This window comes from Maylandia zebra, linkage group LG2, assembly GCF_041146795.1.
Source record: "Maylandia zebra isolate NMK-2024a linkage group LG2, Mzebra_GT3a, whole genome shotgun sequence".
Classification (NCBI taxonomy): domain Eukaryota; kingdom Metazoa; phylum Chordata; class Actinopteri; order Cichliformes; family Cichlidae; genus Maylandia; species Maylandia zebra.
The window spans coordinates 38,214,841-38,236,308 of NC_135168.1; positions in this window are offsets into that span (position 1 = coordinate 38,214,841).

Sequence of the window (21,468 nt, forward strand, 5' to 3'; positions counted from 1 at the left end):
AAGTGGTGAATTTCAACCTTCTCGGAGGTCTAAGTTTCCATAGAAACACACTAGACTTTATATTGATGTAGCGAGTTTATAAAATGCTGGAGAAAAAAAATTGCATTTGGCAGCCAGTCATTGAGGACAGAAATAGCTATACTGACATGCTTGTTGCTTCCCTTTGCACACCCATAATCCTTAATGCTTGCAGATATTTCCATAAACGTTTGAACATCCAAAACCATAGCCTGCACGATTCATATCACACGTCACCTCTCATTCAGACAGCATTAAGTGTCAGAGCTTTGAACAGAGGCATGGCTCTTAATCTGTTTAAATTTGCTTCCATCTCCACGCTAACACCACTGACTTTTGCTTTTTCATACACCTGCCCAGAGGCGAGTTCTAGTAAAGAGAGGCGTCAAATTGGAAGACCTCCATCGTCCTGGCAGCTGAACACAGTGGAAGTCTTGGATCTGTTCAGGGGATTGGACCAGCTGAGCTCTGCAATGGAAGACAAGTGGCTGGCGCTGTTGAATGGGAGAAAGAGTGTGGAAGGATGGAAGGAGAGGTGGTAAAGTAGAGGAGGAGGGAGGGAGAGGTAATCACATCAGGGGATTAGTGGCTGTTATTAATGTTGGATAAGGCTCTTTGCTGTCACTCTCTCACTTACATGCACACACAGGCACACACAAATTTATGCCTCTCTCTCTCTCTCTCTCTCTCTCTCTCTCTCTCTCTCTCTCTCTCTCTCTCTCTCTCTCTCTCTATCTGTCTATCTATCTATCTGTCTATCTATCTATCTCCTTGTCTGTCAGACAGTAATTCAATTACGCAGTTGCCTCTCCTCTCCTTGTCCAACCTCTGGCCGAAGGCAATGCGTTATGATTTTGGTTTATAATATTCTCGCTACCTACTTCACGAGGGAGAAAAATGATCTGCTCCTATGTGCATATGTTTGTGTGTGTGTGTGTGTGTGTGTGTGTGTGGGAAGGAGTGTTTGTGCGTGCTTGTGCTGGCATGCCACCCCTTGAAAGATGGCCATTCAGTGGTGAACAAACAAGACATTTGTCTAAAGTCTTGCATCACCTCAGGGAAGACTGTGGAAATGTGCTTTGCCAGGTTATCTTTTACTGTTATTTTCAGCCTCTCTGTGATTCACAAGATCCAAACTCCGTGGCGTGATTCGTGGGGAAAAAAAATTTGACACATGTCATTTGTGCTTCATGCCATAATTAGGTTTTTCTTCACTCCAGTGCCTACACACGCTAATTAACAAAGTACGTCTATAAAAACAACACTTTCTGACATTAGTGGGCATGCGGGGCTGTTAAAGGGGATCATAAGAAAATGGTGTGGATTTATTGGCCTCGGACGCTAAATCCACACAAACATACATGCAAGCAGATAGCCAGACAGTCGGAATGGCTTTCCTGTGAGAAGATATGGGCCCGGGCAAAAGACGCACATTTGCAGACTCTTTCATCAGTGAGAATTTGCCTCAGCCTTGCAGAGAGCCACAAAGACACCAGCATCCCACCGTGAGCTGCAGACACAGCTGCACCGCAGTTTCATCATCTGAATGGAGTTTCACAGCAGTCACAAGGAAACCAAAGTCCCCGAGCTCTATCATATCACCCGAGGACCCCGGAGGCTCAGCAGCATGTCAGAGAAGCTCATAGGCGACACAAATAAGTAAATAGGCAGAATCCACATGCAAAGGAGAAGCACTACAGGGAGGGATGGAGAGAGTTTGAGAGGCAGCCAGCCATTTGGCCGAGCAGATAGAAACAGCAATAACACATATATTCAGGATTATTGGACTTGATCTTTTAAATGCTTTTGTCTTTGCTTCTTCTTTGACAGTCCAACTAAAAAGAGAGCAAGTTGTGTGCAAAACATATTCACAGGTGTTCAGTACAGATGTAGGTACTTAAATAAATTAGTACTTTGTTGCACTTGTCTCCAAATAAGTAAACAACTGTAAAAGTACACGGTTTTCTTAAGTTGGTCCCTACGAACAGAGGGATCTGAAGGCCCTGTGGGGATACACACACATATCCCCAGACATATACACACACCAATCTATCTGTCTGTCAGCTCTGTGCTCATAATCACATCCTATCCCCTCGTGTTCCCATACACACAACCCCCCGCCTCGCTTCAATGTGGAGGGAAAGAAATGAGAGATCCCTCCAAATGCTCTCTAAGATTAAGGCTTTGTGTTTTACATGTGTTATCGTTGCTTCCCTTCGTTATCCCCCTACTTTTGTCTCAGCCTCCTCCTCCAATTAGAATCTTGTCCCTTTCATTCCTCCGTTTGCCTTTCTTCCAACCTGTGAGAGCGAGCAGACGAAGAGCAAGGAGAGGGAGGAAGAGGAGAAGAAGAGGAAGAAGAAGGAGAAGAAGAAGGAACGAACGGGTGGAGGAAAGATGAAAAGCGCGCCACACGGAGCGAGTGGCGGAGCGTTGTGGAATGCGGTGTCTGAGGGGAGGATGAAGGCGCTTGTCACGTCTCATCGCACAAACGTACGCACACGCACACATATGCAGGCACACACAACCTGGCTGTGGTGCAGCGGAGACGCGCAGCCCCGCTGAGCCGAGCTTTGAAAAGAAGAAAGTGCAAAGGGAATGAAAAAGAAGAAAGAAGAACAAGCAAGAAGAAGCCACCGTGTTGGATGTTTCATTTTGACCCATATTTGTCCTGACGCATAAATCAAACAGGCGCTGAGGAGCCCGGCGCATCTGTCACGACAGGGCGTTGGAGAAAATATCTAAGCTGATCCACCCGAATGCACATACCACCGGTGGCATGAACCACAATTCGGAACTGCAAATAATGAGAACAATAGAATGTATATATACAATGTTAAGGCGCGTAAGTCTTGATGCCAGCATTTTTTTTTCATGAATGTGTACTGCTCTAACAAGCATAAAATCATTTCCTCATGCTCCCCTGCTCCCCCCCCATTGCCCCCCTTCCCTTCCCCTCTTTGCCTCCAGCCAAGATCGGTGCTGTCTGTCCCCTGGCCCACAGTTTGGCCTCCTTGGCTGTTTATGTGCGAGGTGAGGACAGCCTGGCACAGTGCCTCTGTGTGCGGTCAGGCTGTGTTTACATCTGTCTGGCCCTGGAGCCTGGAGACTGGAACCTGGAGCTGTGCGCCGGTGCATCCTGGACATCACCCAGAAGACTTTAGCAGGACCTGAGGACTGAGTCTCAGTCAGGTTGAGACGGTGCACCACCGCCCGATGAATGGCCCACAGTCTCAAAGAGCCACCCATGTCTCTTTGCATAACTGACCCCTTTTCCTGCTTTGCACCTATATCATCTTCTGCTTTTTGTTGTTTATTGCCTGCAACCATCGACCTGCTCCACACTCTCCCCAGACTTCCCAGTATCTTTGAAAGTAACACAAGAAGCAGAAAACTGCAGACTATTTTGCTCTGATTGAATGGCTATATATTAGTACTCAGGATTTCTGTGTCTGAGATATGTTTAACATGCACTAATCCGCTCGAAGCGGCAAAGAAGGGAGAGATGTGAATAGCACTAGTTGCGGTACATGAACAGAGTGATCTGCCTTTTGTTTTTGATAGCTGATGAATATGCATGTGGCTCCGGGAGTGACTGAGTTTGGGGTGGGGTGGGGGCTCAGAGGAGCATGTTAAACAATAGAATTACATCTCTGACATGCATCCACCGCGAGGCTGGGATTAAGCACAGTGCAGAAGAGGAGAAAAAAGAAAACAGAAAAGAAGGAAGAAGGGAGAGAAGGAGAAGGATGGAGATGGAGGGTGAAGCGATAAAAAAACGAATCCGCTGCTTATCTATTGAAGAAATGGAGGCCTCGGGGAGAAGAGGGGAGGGAGGAGATGGGGAGGGAGGCAGTGGTGGTAAAGAGAGGGGAGAAACGGGAAGAGGAGGGGATGGCGGGGAGCGGGTCGTCAATCCGATGTATTTAATTTCTTTTTCTGTTAGTGAATCATCAAGGGGATGATCCAACAGTGGATCAAAAGAACAAGCAGGGGAACGGGAAAAAAGCAGATTAATGCGACAGAACAAAGGAGCAGTCTCTCCAAGACGATCACAACTCCTCTTTCTCTATCCTCCACTTCTTCTCTGCTTGTTCTCATCTTTCTATACTTTCTATATTTTCTGTGTTTCCTTCCCTCACAACTTTTATAAATGCTGTGAAGACAAACAAAACCTGAGAGCATCCGCAGAAGTTTATCGCATCATAAGAGAGTGCTTGACACTGGATATTTCTGGGCCTTGTGGCATCTCCAAAATCCCCTTGAGTGGCAAAATGTGGAGCATCTGATTCATCTTTATGCGCTTCATCTGTGCAGCTTCCCGTGAGGCTGCGAGCAGACCACTTGTTTAGTCTGAGCGGCCCTGGCTGGCCGAAACTTGAACGCGTTTGTGAAAAACCTACAGATCTGAGTGGTGGACGTCCAGCGAGCGTGTCCCTTTTTATTTTGAATCACCGGGTTTGTTCATACAATGTTTTCATTTAATGTAATGCCTTAATCTGGACGGTTATATACTACTATAGCCATAGCATAGTTCCCCTCGAGTGACCATGGTTTGTGGCGTTGTCTGAAGTGTTTTCATGCAGTACTGTTGTTGGCTCAGAGCTGCGTCTTCTGTCTTTGTGTCAGTGAGACTACAGCAGTATGGGGCCATATCTCAAAAGTGTCAACAATGTAGTGTGAATATTCAGCTCAGGGGGGATTTGGATCTCAACACTTTGTCTGTGTCTGTGCGCGTTAGTGTGTAGGAAAGGTGGATGAGGGTTTTGCCAGGTCAGGCTTGAATGGCACTTCAAAAGACAAAAGGGCTGCTGAGATGGTGCAATGGTGTCCAGTTAAAACAAATATGAGAGGCCCCAGTGGTGCCATTATTAATCCCATTTTACATTTCACTGCATCCCCTTGTTCCAGCCCTCCATAACACTCTTTCTTTTTTCCTTCTCACTTTCTCTCCTTCTCTCTGTCACCTTTTCTGTGATTCGGCCCGAACTGCTGCAACTCCTACTCAGTTCACCATAAATCCTCTTCATACGTGCCTGTCTTCTCCAGATGGCAGGTAGGGAGAGAGTATGAGTGTGTGTGTGTGTGTGTGTGTGTGTGTGTGTGTGTGTGTGTGTGTGTGTGTGTGTGTGTGTGTGTGTGTGTGGGAGCCTGGTCTAATTCCACACTGTACCCAACCCCCTGACTTTCTCTCCCCGTGATAAACTAGAATAAACTGAAGTCTGAAAAAGTCAAGCGGTGTCCAGCCAAGCTCACGGATGGTTGACAGTCAATATTGACCCTGGGCTCAGTGTCTCTCTGTGCACGCTCCCCACCCCTCCATGTCACCTTGACTTGCTCACACACAGATAGGACCAAGTTGCCGGCAGAGGCTTGACACAGCTGCTGACCCTTGTCTGGGTATTTTCTCATCCTCCTGCTGGTTAAGAACAGCCTAAGGGAGGGTGTGAATCTCTTCCCGGGTCTGCGAGACAGCACTGAGTGATGTATGGGAGCGAGATATTGTCACTGATGCTTAAGTTTGAAGGTGCATCGTTAACCGCTCTTTGCCAAACAGCTACAACAAACCCTCATGCCTGTGTACCGTATTAAAACCCAGCTTCGCTTCTGAGAGTTTGCGTGTCTGGAAAGAACCAGAGAGAAAGTAGAAAAGTATTGCATGTGCATGCTCTGATGTATCAGTGTGCCGCTCTGTACTTGCCTTTGTGTGTCTGTCATCACAAACACCTAACATTGAAGGAGACAGGCTGCCTCCTGACAGTTATTTGCTAGTTTTGGTCTCTCTGTGCTCCGACTAACTTTCTGTCTCTCTTCCTTTCCCCAAATTACCCCTGGAGGACCGAGCGAGGGTAAGCACAACCACTGAGAAAAGGCTCACGTCACACCGCTTGTTACTGTGAGAAGCCTCCCTCTCTGTCTGTTTTCTCTTTTGTTTATCTGCGGCTCGTATGATTCCCTATTTGTCAGCCATCTGGGTTCTATAGAGACTGCATGCATGCTTTTTTTTACGCCGCACACAAAGCCAAGTGAGCAGCAGCGGCAGGCGTTACGTCGCTGGATGAACGAGGTCTACATTCAGGGAAGGTTTTGTCGCAGCTGGGTCAGCTGCTCCGTCAGTGAATTACAGAGAAAATTATAACGTTCCTCTGAAGGTTGTGAAGGGAAGACTACATGTGTGAGCGTGGGAGTTAGATATTACATAAAATGTAAGTTCCATCAATTATCCAGGTCACCGGCTGAGGTGAGATGCCACCAGCTTGAGCATCAAGGTTTCAGCTGCACTGTGTAGGCCTCAAGCAAACTGACACAAGTGATTTATTCATGAAACCCTATCACCAACTCCTTTACTCCCCTCTGAATATGAGCTACCTCTCTGTGATGAAGAATTTCTGACTTGCCTGATTATAATATATCTGAGACTAGTCGGTCATATGATACCTAGATAAGTGGATTCATAGATCCCAAACACTTCACCAAGTAAAATGTGCCTGTAAATGCTAATGCTAATCAATGTTGAAAATGAGAAATGGAATGTTTAAGATGAGCATAGTCCAGCAATGAGTTACATTTGATCTAAAAAATGCACAGTAGTATGTAAGGTGTGTTAGAATAGCACGGTGCAGTGCATAACTACTCAGTACAAATGAGTGTGGATGAGGGATGCTAGCAACATGCTACGGTGCAATCACTTCTAATATGTGTCTTGAGAAAACACACTGCATGTTTTAGAGTAGCTGATTAGTCTAAATTAAATAGCTGAATAATCAGTTAGGAAACTAGTCACTAAAACAGCCCTACCTTCTTCCACCTGTGGGACTGGATGACAATTGTTGCCACAGCAGACATCCGAACAGTAGGATTCAAGAGCCTGAAAGGAGTAAGTGCAGTTCTTTCACTCTTTATAAACTTTCAGAAAGCAAATAGTTGGAAATACTTGTGCTTTTCATCTTTGTTGGCTGATTACTATTTATTAAGGAGACTGAACCCGAAGTACAAAAACACAGTGCTATGTTTTATAGAAAAGGGGACCCTTACTGTTTTAAATCTTTACACTGATATTCCTATAGATAGATAGATAGATAGATAGATAGATAGATAGATAGATAGATAGATAGATAGATAGATAGATAGATAGATAGATCTATGCTTGGCTACCAGCAGCAACTCCAGGTGTAAAAAGCATCTGTGATTAAGGTGTGTGTTCATGCATGCCTTACACCTTAATCACAGACGTTTTTGGTTTTCATCAAAGCCCCTAATTTTCACAATTCACATCTTATAAACCTGCCCCCCGCTTCAGTTTCTCACAGCACACCTGCACTCAATATGAATCCCCCGAACTCCCCACCATATTGCACACCACACATGCAGGATCTGCTCGTGTGCTCTTAAGTGGCCCACAGCCTCGCCATCACTCTGTGTCTTGTGTCCACTGACAAGCATTTCACATGAGCTCCCCTCCCACAGCCCCACACTGTTCTCTTTCATTCAACCTGGAGTTTCATTGCAACAGGATATCCTGAACACTTTACGTTTCCTTCAGTTGTGCTGCAGATGTGCTCGACTGGCACAAAGCGAAAGAGAAAGAGAGGCAGGGCTCGCGCCGCTGTCGGTTGGCCAATAAGAGCACGGCCAGCTACCAGTTCACATTCATGTGTTTCTTCTTTTCTCTTCATGTTAACCCACGTCTGTTCACTTCCACTCCGCTGCATCCCCAAGGTGACGGCTGGCTTCTGCTACCATGGCTCATGCCTAAAGGCAACAGGGCGAATGGGCCTGCTGTCCTTAGAGGTTTGTGACCAGAGGCCATCTGTCCCCATTGATTCTGCCTATGTCTCAACGGCATGTTTCTTTGATGAGCTCTCTCTGAATTAGTTAGCATGAGTTACCCTCCACCGTGATCAAAGTTACCTCCAAAGCCGGGTACAAGGAGAGGCACTCTTGGTGTTAACCTCTGGTAACATCCAGATTCTTTTGTTGCCATATTATGAAATCTTAGGAATCCCAATGAAATTCCTATTGCACATATTTGATCGGACTTTAAATTCCAAGGCTACAGAGATAGAATCATGGAGGCAATTCCAGCCCTTTTGCACTTAACTTAAAATATCATTTGTTTACATCCCCTCCAGAAAGTCCCAATGTGCTGGAATGCACAAGGAAAAGCACTCTGAAGCCTCAGTGTGTTTGTAACCCTATAAATAAAGGTGGCAGTGGGGAGTGCGGTTGACCATAATTACACAGGCCCTGTTAAAGCTGGGGCGCACTCTCTGTCTGTCTGCCTCCTGATCCCGTAACCAGCCATAGCCACTCCCATCTATGCACAAACACACACTCACACAAATGCAGAAACACTTTCAGATGGGATGTGGGCCAAAAGTTTTGTTTTTCTACATCTGTCTGGACTTTTAAAACAATGTTGGCAGTATATTACATAATTGGAATATTTAAACAAGCAAAATTTTTCTGGTTTTGTTTTCCCCCCCTTTTCTGTGCGTGTGCTTTTATTTGTTTCGTCTAATTTCTACATCGCGGATTGATTACAGAAAGTTAGCTTATTGATTTTGCTTTTAAAACATTGGTTGGCAAAACTATGTGAAGCTCACTGAATGTTGATTTTCCAAAACCTTGCCATTGAACAACATTTTCGCCGCACTGCAAAAGCTGCGCTGAGTCCCGATTGGAGTGGCGAGACTGTTTTTAGTCCCTTTTCACTATGTGTATTTTCATCTCTGTGCATGTTCACATGCTAAATCTCCATCTGGCCGCTGTGAAATGAAGTTCACAGCATTGGAGTTGAGATGTAAACACACATTCACACAGTGTTCTCTTTCTTGCTAAGCTGCAGAGACAGACATTTACCAAACTGTGCTGTATGTCGCGTATCTGTACCAGCCAAAAGTGGTTTAATGGTGTGTATGTGCGAATGTGCACCTGCGTGTGTGTGTTTGTGTGTGTGAAAGCGCCTAAGTGCACACGGGGAGAAACGTGTACGCAGATCAGCCAAGATTTTCTTTCTTACACTGATTTAAGCAGCCAGAATAACGCTGCAAAATTCTATACTCTGTCGCATGGTACAATTTGTTCCAAAGCACTTGCCTTGCTGTACAAAGCACAAACAGGCAGCCAACTATAGCTAGCTCAGTCTATTACTGTCAGCAGGCCAACTGCCAACAAGAAACACATCCAACAGTTTTAATACCTTGTTTTCACAAAAGCAGTTTTTCACTCCAGCTTATAAAAGCCAAATGACAATAACAGTAGCATGTATAAGAAAACCAGCCTGTGTTGTGTAAAGTCTTCTTGAAACTGGTGTTGCAGACGGCCAGTGATCCCGTTCTCCCCACCTTCTCCGTCCTCTTGTGGTTTGGCACGGGAAGTGTGCACTCTGGGCGGGGTAAGACTGGATAACATGGTCAGGGTTACATGTTTTATAGTCATTTATCTGCACTGTTAGAATATGAGCCTTAGTCCAGTTTACAGCTCTTTGAAAAAAAAGTCTATTATTTGTCACACTTGCCTTTCCTTTGAGATTCTCTCACGCTGAACAACTGAGAAAGAGAGAGAACGAGGATGGAGAGAGCAGAAAAGTGTCGGGTTAGTGTGATTACTTTCTCCACATTGCTCTATAGTCCATTTATCTCAGAGGTACTCCGGTGCAGAATTGCAATAATGTATTTTAATGCACCTCCACATGAAAAAAAAAAAAGTTGACCTGCTGCTGCATGTGTCAGGCTTGAGTATTCATCCCCCCACATTTCTGAGCCTCATGCACCACTGTGCCTTGTAGCATTAAACATTCAGGAGAAACAAATGAAAAGAACTCTTAAAAGCTTTAACCAATAGGCTTTTACAAGCCTACCAGGCTGCATTCGAATAAAAACAAAGACTAAAGTGGTCTAGACAGCAGGAAATCCAGCTTTGAAAGAATACAACTAAAGTTAAATGCTTTCCCTTTGGTGGTGGCAAATGCATTGCAGTGTACCATATATATACTCATTTGGCTTATTGCTTGAAGAAATTGAATTGGTGCCACAGAGATGCAATATTCAGATCTTATGGGGACTGAAGGAGAGTTGCTGGCTGACCATAAAGACAAATGAGCAGAGGACGCAGTGTTTGTGGGGCTTTTGATGAACAGTGATGTATCATCACATGCAGTACCTGTCTCCAGCACTCAGCATCAACTCCAGTTACCCGAAACAAAAGCAATGGCAAATTTCACCAGGGAAATGTGGGGATACGATGAAATTCCTCACTGGTTTTGGTTCAGAAATGGCATTAGTGTTGGAGAGTAAATCTGCAGTATCCAGAGGTGTCTCTCCATCTGTCTGTGTGCATGCCTGTCTGTCTCTTTTTGCCCAGTGTCCTCTAGGTGTCACTAGAGATGTTCAGGGGCCCAGACCAGACAAGGATGACTTATAAAGTGTGTGTTAAGAGTGTGTGTCCAAATGTGCGCCTGTGCGTGCATGGAAAAGAAAAAAAAAAGGAAAGAAGAAGAAGCAGCCTCTCTGGTGCACTGACAGCCTCAATCCAGTTGCCGTGGTGATATCCTCTCCCAGGTGCATCAGTCACATCCACACACAAACGTGCGAGAGCACACATACACACACACGCATGCACAAACACAAACACAAAGGGACGCACACCTCTTTTTCTTGGCTCCACTTGCTCACATGCCTCAACACCCACAGCTGGCTGTTTGTGCCCTTCCCTCCAGTAGCTTAGACAACCATCATTAACACCGGTGTCCCTGCGCTTCTAGTGTGAGCTCCGCCGTGTCACTCTTTCTCCCCACGCTGCACACCGCACACCCTGCCTTTCCGCAGGTGTCCAACCCGTCCCCCCACACCCCAACCACCGCGTACTCGCTAATGAGAGTGAAAATGAGAACAATGGGGAGAGGAGCGCGGGGCCCGCCAGCTCATCTGGGCTCCGTTGATCTTGTTAATTGCGTCCGTGGACGCGCTCCGCTCCCTTTGAAGTGTGTCTGAAGAGCCCGCTTCAGAGACTGGCAATTACCGCACATCATGTAATTGCTGCAAGACAGGCAGCCATATGAGAGAATTCATGTTATGTGTGTGTCAGAGTGCGTGCGTGTGTGTGTGTGTGTGTGTGTGTGTGTGACAGAGAGAGAGGATGAGAGAGGGAGATGATGCCTTCCAAGGTGTTGTAACAGCATAGCTAACGTCCTGTCAAACCGCAACACCTTCAGAACAAAATCTTAACAGCTTTGATGCAACAGACAGCTGCATTTTCCAAAATGACTACTTACTACTTTGTTAAAAATCAATTTGCACGGATCAAAAGAAATTCTTCCCCTTTAGAATTCAATTAATCTGTTTATTCTCATAAAGTGTCATCTCTGTGGTTTTTAAAAGGAGACTTTCATGGTCTGTTTACATCCTCCACTCCTACTTATAAATGTTTTGAGGTCAGTAGAGCTTTGTGATCCTTGGTAGCAAAAGTCTCGTTGTGTCTCTTCAAAGGCCACGTAAAGTCCCCTTTTTATGGGTTTCATTCCTTGTCTTTGTGGGCTGAAGCGTACTAAGTTTGCAGTCGCTTTTTTTTTGTCGTGTCAGCCGTGTTTCCACTGCTTTGGGTGCTGATGTTTCTTCGAGGTTTTGCTTAGCAAGGAAGAAGTTCAAGGACTCGCATAATAGCAGTGATCGAGATCTCAGCCCTAAAAGCAGACTATTACAACTATATCAGCACTTAACCGTAAGCAGTCTGATTATTATTATATTATTATATTATTATATCTTTCACAATGAAATCAAGGCCGGATATAATGCTTTTCTATCACTACAGACTGTCTGTCTGTGTTTCTATCTATCTATCTATCTATCTATCTATCTATCTATCTATCTATCTATCTATCTATCTATCTATCTATCTATCTATCTATCTATCTATCTATCTATCTATCTATCTATCTATCTTCTTTGCAGTAATAAAGTACTTTTCTGTACGAACCATCTGACACACTGCCAACCTGCTCTGAGCTGCAAATCCTCTCTCTTGTCCTCCTTTGCCATAAATCTGATAATTTTACAGTAACATGCCGCTGTGCTTTGTGAAAGACACAGATACAGCGAGGCAACCCTGTGCTCCCACTCCCACGTCTGAATACAATTGAAATCGGTACAGATTAAATGTACCACTCTGGGCTAACTACAGGTGTAGGATAAACACTGTGCCACATACAGATGAGGAAACAGTGCACATTGTCAGACTTGTCTGACACACTCAATGGCATCCCAGTGTTTTTTTGAACTCTAATAAAGGAAACGGGTAGAATATGCAGAAATTTGTTGTCCTTTGTTGTAAAAATAGGAAAAACAGGGTAGTTCTGTGGGTCAGTGCTCCACCTGTCTATAATCTTACATGATGGAGTGACATGATGGGAACAAAAGTTTTAACACATTCAAATTCATTTAATGGCTAAAATATTTCAGTCCAGACCACCTCCAGACAAGGAGGTTATATTTTCAGTAGCATTTGCATGTTTGTCATTTTGACTATGAACACAGTAGCTTGAACAGTTTTGAGTGAATTCTGATCAAACTGTGTAGGGGTGTAGGGTCTGGACATGTTAACAATCCATTACAGTTTTTTTTTATTGGTTTGGTACTATTTTCATAACTAAAGTGTGCATTTTGAAATCTCTCAGTACAAAACTCACATTTGATCACATTTGTAACACCACTAGTCATTCTTTAAAATCTGATGTCATGATTTCATTGTATTTGCACATATTTTCATTCCACTTAATCATTGTTGCAGAACATATGATCATTGTGATATATTTTGAGAACATTTGCTTTAATCACCCAAACAAAACAGTAAGATCTTTTTTCAACTTAGTACTTTTACCAATCATTCCATTCAGGAGCAAATAATACAAGGTAAGCGTTTCAAATTGTCCTTGGCGATGAATGAGTGTAACTGAACTGTAAAACTTTACACAGCAAATATTACACTTATGTTCAGACATAAAAAAAAAAAAAAAAAAAAAAAATATATATATATATATATATATATATATATATATATATATATGTATATATATACACACACACACACACACACACACACACACACACACAAAAGGGAGAAAAAAAACATGTCATTTACCTAAGCAAAATATATTTTTATTTTTATCACTTTTATACAATTAATCAAGCCGGTCATTAACATTGGGCCATAAGTTTTCATCAACATCACAGTGGATGTCTTCGTTGTTTAGGCACCGTGGGAAAAATCTCCTGGCATGACGAATCCAGGCTTGACATTGCTCAGCAGTTATATCACCACAGGCTTCACACATGGCTTGAAGAAGGGAGACATGCTCATGGGGATGGCGATCATACACCTTCCACCTCCATGTAGAAATGGATTTCTCAATTGGGTTGAGGAAAGGGGAATATGGTGTGTTTGAAACCATTCCTGAACCAGCTGTGCATGGTGGAAGCTGACATTGTCCCACACAACAACATAGACGATGCCTTCTCCCTGACAGGCCTGCTCCAGTTCATTTAAAAAAAACTATCAGGTGTTCAGTGTTGTATGACCCTAGAACTGGTCTACAGCCTACCACACCATCTTCAGATATAGCTGCACACATTGAGATGTTCCCCCCACGTTGTCCAGGGACGTGGATGGTAGCCCAATAAGGTTACGTCCTCTGGGTCTAGTTTTTGCCAGATTGAAACTGGCCTCATCAACAAAAATATACTTGTGATGATTCACAGCAACGTCCAGCTCCATCACCCTCTGTTACAGTAATTGCATGCCAGTTTGGTGTTGTACCTGAATATATTCTGAACGCAGTTGTTTCACCTGGACATTGTTCTTCTCAAAAGGAACTTACAAATGACCAGACAACAATCAGTCAAGTTGAAAATCCATGGACATAATGAATGATTCATTGATTAAACATTAAGATCGGTTGAATTAAATGACAGAAAAATGTATTAAACTGAATAATAAGGGATGCAAATCAAAAATTTTATAGTGATAACATTATGAAAGGCAGTAACTGTGAACGAAACATTTATTTAGATGAAACACTTATTTTGTGTAGTGAAAATGATATTTTGTCATTATGTGTATTGTACTAACACAATTGAAAATATGCTGAAATGTTTGAAAAAGGTGCACTTTTGATGATCTGTTGTGATATAAGTACTAAGAGTTTTGAAAATGTACCAATTGCTTGTGAAAACTGCGCCAAACCAATTAAAAAAAACTGTAAAATTTCGCTTACATCCTCCAAAGGCTTCAAGGTCAACTTCATGATATTTTGGTGGAAAACTGACAAGAAAGTTTTCTAGCTTAGGAACTATGATTCTTGGTGCGGTGTGTATTGTCAACATATAGAAAGGACTGTATAAAGATTTACTATATCATGACCTCTGACCTCTCCTTTAAGGTCATTAGATTGATGTGAAGGTCAAACTGACAATAATGCTATATAGATCTGTTTATGTCTCTTGTTGTCATTGACTGGATTGACAGCATATAGGCATACAGTAAATCTTACATATTTTTAAATGTCATGCTAATTTAGACCTCTGGCGTCTTCTTCAAGGATAAATAAAATCTTTCCTAGAAATGCCTTTTATCTTTAAAACTATGATTAATTATGATTATGATTTGTTTGGGTTGGTAACATTTAATAAATTATGTTAGCATAAGAGCATCCCAAGTATCCCATTATAATTTTATCCAAATATCATGGCACATTTAAACTCTGACTTGACATCTGCCTTTCTCTTAAGTTGGCATTTCTAGTTGTTATATCTTTAAATAAAATACTGCAGAGTCAGATAGAAATATACTGTAATATAATATAATTAAGCACAAGTTATTTACGTTCAGTTATTTACAAATCAATACATATTGTCCATTACCTACTCTAGCATAATGTTTATATATAAAATACAATACTATTCCCTTAAAAGTATATATTACAGAAAGAGTGTGCTGTCTTGGTGGAGGTTTGCATTCTCCGAGTGGCGACAGGAAGAAACCTGCAGCAGAACCAGGATCAGGATCAATCAAGATAAAATATATTTTTATTGAAAGTTTGACTTTGTTTGATCTTCAAAACGAGGTCAGAGATTCAAAGTAACATGGTATTTAGAATGCCTATATATCATTTCCTATATTCAATATGTTTTCAGTATAAACAAGGGCAGGAAGAAACATAAATAGCTCTATACAGAATTATTATCAATTTGACCTTCACATCAGTCTATTGACCTGAGAATTATTTTTTCAATCTTTTTAAGCCACTTTCTATATGTTGACAACACAGATTGCACTTATAAGCATTGTAGATTTTAATTTATTAGGCTGTTCGTAAATTTTCAATCAAGAAATCGTCAAATTGACATTTACAAACTTGGTGGATATAAGTGAAATTTTAAAGGATTGCTAACATGACTCCTCTCTACACCCCTACAAAGTTTTATCAGAAATCTATTTAAAGCTTTTACCATCCAGCACAACACTGTAATGAAAGTCCTAAAATCCGGTGCAATCCGAAACAACAATACCTTTGTATTCGTCACACATATGAACAATATCTGGAAGAATGTGGTTTTTGTGTGTGAATGCATGTGTGTGCGAATGTTATTTTCATGCTGGTCTGTCAACTTGTAAAATGATTCTGTTTGTTGCAAAACAATTAAAATATGTGACCTAAATGTCAAAGGAGGCCCTTGGGTCTAACAACGCATCAGTTTTAACTGATTTGCCTCCCATCCGTGCGAGGAATGTTTTTGAGACATGCCTCACCTCAATTGTCAGGTAAGGCTTCATCAAATTACAATCATGTCTGGCATTTTTCATTCATTAAAAGAAGTGTGACCTGTCCAGGTTGGATCTTGCCTCTTGCCCTTTAACAGCCGAGATAGGCTTCAGCTCAGTTTACCAATGAGTCTCAAAAAGTCATATTGAAAATGGAAAAGGATTATCAAATATTACCAACACACTATTACTGGTTTTGGTAGCACGTGTGCATTTGTTTCTTTTGATCTGCAGTTGCAGAGGTGGCAAAAGTACAGTACAGCACTACAGATACTACTGTTAAAAAATATTATTACCTATTCTATTACCTATTTTTGTTCAAAGCTAACTGAACCTTGTTCCATATTAATGTAATAGTAAAATAATAATAGCTTCTAATAAAAGCACTCATCTTGAATCACTTAAGTAGAAATTTAGCAGATGGTGGAACCCTAAAACTGACTGCAGTGGCTCAGGATGGGGAGAAGAACCGCAGTTTCTATTGTGGGCTCTAGTAGATTTTCTTAAACTACAGGCTGGCCGTTCCATCCTCTACACTGTCAGTACACTGTTTATGCTTTCTTTATACTAAACATTATTAAGTGGGAATTCAGCAAATGAATCTAAGCTTCAGATTCATTTTTGCTATACTCAATATAAGCTAACTCTGACCATGAGCACCACAGCCACTGTGCACCAGTCACACATAATGATTCATTTTAAATAAAGCTTTCAATTTCCAGTTTATCAATGAGTAGTCCTTGCCTTTAAATCTAATCTCTCTTCTTCCTTTACTTGTACTTCCTGTCCTGTCTGTCTTATCTTTCTCCATCTCTGGCTGAATTTAGCTCTCTTTCTTTTCTCTTCCTTCGAAATACAGCAGCTGGAGCTTTAGCTAGCAACACACTGTGTGACAAACACAAACAGTTTGTCTGTTTGCTGATGTTTGTTGAGCTGATAGAAACATTGCAATTGAAATTACCTGCTGCTTTAAAAGTTACTTCCTTTCTGCTCCTCTCTCCCTCGTTCCTCGCCTGTAGCGCTAGCTAGATACTGAAATACCATAATCACAACTTATGGACTCTACACTCGTGCCGGTCCACTTTAACCCCTGACTATGGTGCACAGGTTTGCCTCTTTCATCTCTTTTTATGCAGCATACATTCGTGATTAATAGACAAATAGGATTGCCTTCTATGTTTTACTGTTTAGAGTCAAATCAGTTTGTGTCACGATCCGTGGGAGTGTCTGGGAATTTTCCTGTCTGAGTGGCTTTGGTTCCTTTTTGACAAAAGGGTTATGACATGGGGGATAGAGAGCTTTTGGTGGTGAAATTAGCCCTGGAGGAATGGCACCACTGGCTGGAGGGAGCCTAGCACCACTTTATCATTTGGGCCGATCACAAAAATTTAACTAACCTCAAATCTGCCAAAAGACTCAACTCATGTCAAGCCCAGTGGTCTCTGTTCTTTGCTTGTTTTAACTTTTTCCCCCTCCTACCATCCAGACTCCAGGAACATCAAGCCGAAAGCACACTCCCATCAGTAATCCTTTGACTCCAAACTGCAGGAATCCTTCCTTCCACCTGCAGGGTGGTCTCCCTCTCCTGAGAAATTAAGGAAACCATCCACCAGGCTCTCCAGAATGAACGTGATCCTGATACTGGCCAACCCGACTGGCGGTTTGTACCCTCTGCCAGTTGATCAGTCATCATTCACTGAGCTCACACAACAAGGTTTGCTTGCCACTCGAATATGAGTAGAACAACAACATTATTTAGATGTCATTTTTGGTGGGATTCCTTGGATAGAGATGTAAGGCATTATGTGGCAACCTGTTCCATGTGTGCCTGTGGTAAGACCTCCTCTCAGCACCCATCAGGTTCGCTCCAACCATTAGCCACAAAAAACCGGCCCTGCTCCCATATAGCACTAGACTTCGCTACAATTGAACGGACAGACGGAAAGGTTAAATCAGGAGCTAGAGTCAGCTCTCTGTTGTATAGCATCCTAGAATCCTGCCACTTGGTCCAACAAGCTATCATGGATCGAATATGCTCATAACTCACTCACCTCCTCCACCACAGATGCCTCCTCCTTCTAGGTCTCCTTCAGTTATCAGCCACTTTTGTTCCCCGAGAATGAGACGGAATTTCCCATCTGTCCGATCAGTGCAGCATCACCTACAGCACTGTCAGCACGTCTGGATCAGAGCGCGAGAGGCCCTCCTCCGGACTGTGGAACGCCAGCGGGACGACTCAGACTGACAAATCAACGTGGGCAAAAGGTATGGCTGTCTGCTAAAGACATTTTCCTGTGGACACCCTCTCCCAAACTGGTGCCCCGTTTCATAGGACCATAAGAAATCGAGACCATCACCAGCCCCTCTGCAGTAAGACTCAAACTTCCAGCATCCTGTCACAACCACTCTCCATGTCTCTCAAATCAAGCCTGTCCACCCTTTGCCGCTGTTCCTGCCAATCCCTGGTCCCGCTTGCTTCCCTCCTACCCTTCATGCTCCACCTGGACATTTCTGGAAATTCAGGAAACAGACAGATTCTCAGTGCTTGCCCCCTGCTCAGGACAGTCCCGCGGTACCCTGTCCGAAGTATCTCATTCTCGGCCTACAAGTAAGCAAACTCCCTTCCGCCAATACTCACCTCTACATTTGATCAACTACCCACCGTCTTTGTAAATAAAGTCTTGCTGGGAATTGAGTCTATGCTGAGTCTCCCTTTGTGTCCACGTCTTGCTCGAACCTCAGGTTTGTGACAGTTTGATATTTGAAGGCATGCAGTGACGTGACAAAAATAGTAGAAAGTAGAAAGTACAGATATTTGTTAAAAAATGTAGGGAGTAAAAAGATAGCTCAAACAGTTTTGAATGAGAAAAACTAAATACTCAATTAAAATACAGATACCTATAAATTCCACTTAAGTACAGTAATGAAGTATTTGTACGAGGTACAGCTGTTTTAGTACTTTTCTCTCTACTCTCTGTTGACAGGTTGAGGGTGAGGGGAGGAAAATCATCATTATCCTTTATTTATATAGCACTTTAAAAACACACCTGGTAGACAAATACAAATATAAATATAGTAATAAAATAGCAAAAACCAGACATAGGAAAAAAGGAAAGTTTTAAGCCTAATCTTAAAAGTAGAGAGGGTGTCTGTCTCTTGAATCCAAACTGGGAGACAGGCCCTAAACCTCTGACTCCTATTCTACTTTTTAAATACCCTGGGAACCACAAGTAAGCACACAGTCTGAGAGCGATGTGCTCAGTTGGGACAATATGATATAATGATGTCTTTAACCCTCTCAAGGCAGGCGTTGCAGATTTGCAACAAGTAAAAGCTAACAACCTGATTACACCACATACATATTTTATGAGTTTTTTTTTACTCAGAAGTACCACTGCAGGTATTCTTTGGTGCATTAGCAACAAAAACTTAATTTGAGCCTGAGAGGGTTAAGATAAAATGGGGCCTGATTATTCAATATCTTGTGTGATAAGGGAATGATTTTAAATTCAATTCAGAATTTAGCAGAGAGTCAATGAAGGGATGCAAATATGGGTTAATATGATCTCTATTTCTAGTCCTTATCAGTGCTCTCACTGCAGCATTTTGAATCACTTCTCCAGAGCAATTAATTAGCACCTGTCTATTGCCACTTACCAAGCTAAATTAGTTGCACAGTATACTACTAATGATGTCAACGTACAGACAGATTACTTTAAGCTCAGCTAGAAAAAAAATGCAACTATTTTCTATAATGTTTGGTAATAATGATAGTAATTTGAGTCCTATAACACTCTTTGATTAGCTGGAGCTGTGCCAGTTCACATTTGTTGCAGATCTTATTTTCAAACATGTTAAAACAGCATTTGTAATAGTTTGTTAACTGAACTCTGCTCCTTTAAATGTTTTCATGTAACACACTCAATATATTATACAAGCTGTCATTAATATTAGCCTTCATCTCACTCAGCTGCTTGCTTTTAGCCTTCTCTCATTCTGCCTCTGCCTCTGCAATCCCCACTCGCTCACAAGTTCTCATGCTGCCTGTGGGGTGACACAGCGGCAGTCTGCACTGGAGAGGTGTCCGTTTTGAAACTGAAAACTGACTGTCTGATTTTTTAACACTGAGGGCCCTGAAACACAGTAAGTGTGCAGCTTAGGCTGTTCAGCAGAGAGCAAAATACACAGGACACATAAAATAATAAATGTTATTATAATAATAGCAATAATAATAATCTGTTTCAGTGGGACGCATACAAAACAAATGCACGTAGTCAACATGCTACCAATCAGGTGACAATTAGTTGGTCATACTGGCTAAACCATGTCCCTGATCACCAGCTCTGCAAGTTAGCACAACACAACTAATTAGCTTCTGGGTGGTTGTTTTTCTTTTATAATATGACTTTTTTAGACTCTTTGGTAAACTTTTGTCTACTCTAGCTGTCAAAGGGCAAGAGGTGGGGTCCACCCTGGACAGATCAAATCTGTCGTGTCTTTTCATATATGGAACATGTAAAATGTGATTGTAATTTCATGAAGCCTTAAATGTCACATAGGGTGTGGTACATCGCAAAAACATTCCTCCACAGGTGGGAGGCAAATCAGTTAAAACTGGAAAGGGCCGGATGTGCTATTAGACCCGAGGGCCCCCTGTGACATTTTGGTTACATATTTTAATTGTGTTGAAACGATATTGAAATATTGTGAAATATTTTGCAAGCAGACACACCAGCATAAAATGTAAACATGAGCACACACACACACATGCATATACACACAGAAACACACATTGCAAGAGGGGAGGGGAAAAAAGGCTAGCATCCAGGCAGCTTGCCGAAGGGCAGCCTGCCAAAAGAGTGGGAGAGAGAGAGAGAGAGAGAGAGAGAGAGAGGAAGACAGACAGAGACAGACAAAGAGAGAGAGAGAGAGAGAAGGCGGGAGAGAGGAGAAGCAGGAAGGTCCTTACATAGCCTACAGGAAGAGCTGTGTCAGGGCAGGAAACTCCATGTTTGGGCACGGTGGTTTCCTGGCTAGCTAGAAGACTGACATTTCCTCTACTAGTTGGCTTCTGCAGAGTGGATCACATGAAGGCTTGAAGGAGGCTGCAGGGGTGGTGGTGGTGGGCCTCCAGTTGGGAAGGGCTGGGCCCGATCTCTGGTTTCAACTCCAGTGCTCCCTCCCTCCCTTTCTCTTTCTGTGCTTCGCTCCCTGTTAAGACTACAGCTCGCAGCTTATTGCTTTAACAGACACTTCACAGGTCAGCATACATTCTTTGCACCAATTACAGTTTAAGTGACTGCAGGAATGCAGCCAGGAATTTTGCATGACATTTTGGTGCTATGTTAGCATAGCCATGCGTCTACTTAATAACCCATAGGAGTTAATGACAGCATGATCAACATGTGGATAGCATCTGCATATACCTCTACAGCATGCAAACCATGGATCCACTTAGCTCTGGGGTGTCTATCTGTTTTGTATTTCCAGAATTACTGGATGAATACTCATGAAATTTGACGCAGATATTTGTGTTTCCCAGAAAAATAAATTCTTGGCTTTTCTACTACCACAATAATTAAATCATTTCTTAATTTGTCCATTTTAGGTTAAGAAAAATAGGCACCCTGACAA